Consider the following 498-nt stretch of genomic DNA (forward strand, 5'->3'; position numbering starts at 1 on the left):
TTCTTGTTTGATCTTGATGATTTTTTGTTTTGTGTCTTTTCATGTTTATCATATGCATTCTTGAATTCTTAGTGCGTAAGCATTAAAGAATTCTAAGTTTGGTGTCTTGCATGTTTTCTTTGCATTAAAAATTTTTCAAAATTGTGTCTATGATGTTCATCTTGACATTCATAGAGTTCTTGGTGTTCATCTTGACATTCATAGCATTCTTGCATGCATTCATTGTTTTGATCTAAAAATTTCATGCATTGCATCTTTTTAGTGTTTTTCTCTTGCATCATAAAAATTCAAAAATCAAAAAAATATCTTTCCTCTTTTCTCTCATCAAATTCGAAAATTTGGATTGACTTTTTCAAATTTTTTAAAATCAAATTGTTTCTCATGAGTCAAATCAAATTTTCAATTTGAAAATCTTATCTTTTTCAAAATCTTTTTCAAAAATCAAATCTTTTTCAAAATTATTAGTTATTTTCGAAAATTCCAAAAATATTTTTCAAA

Source organism: Arachis ipaensis, chromosome B01 (genome assembly GCF_000816755.2).
Source record: "Arachis ipaensis cultivar K30076 chromosome B01, Araip1.1, whole genome shotgun sequence".
Lineage (NCBI taxonomy): Eukaryota > Viridiplantae > Streptophyta > Magnoliopsida > Fabales > Fabaceae > Arachis > Arachis ipaensis.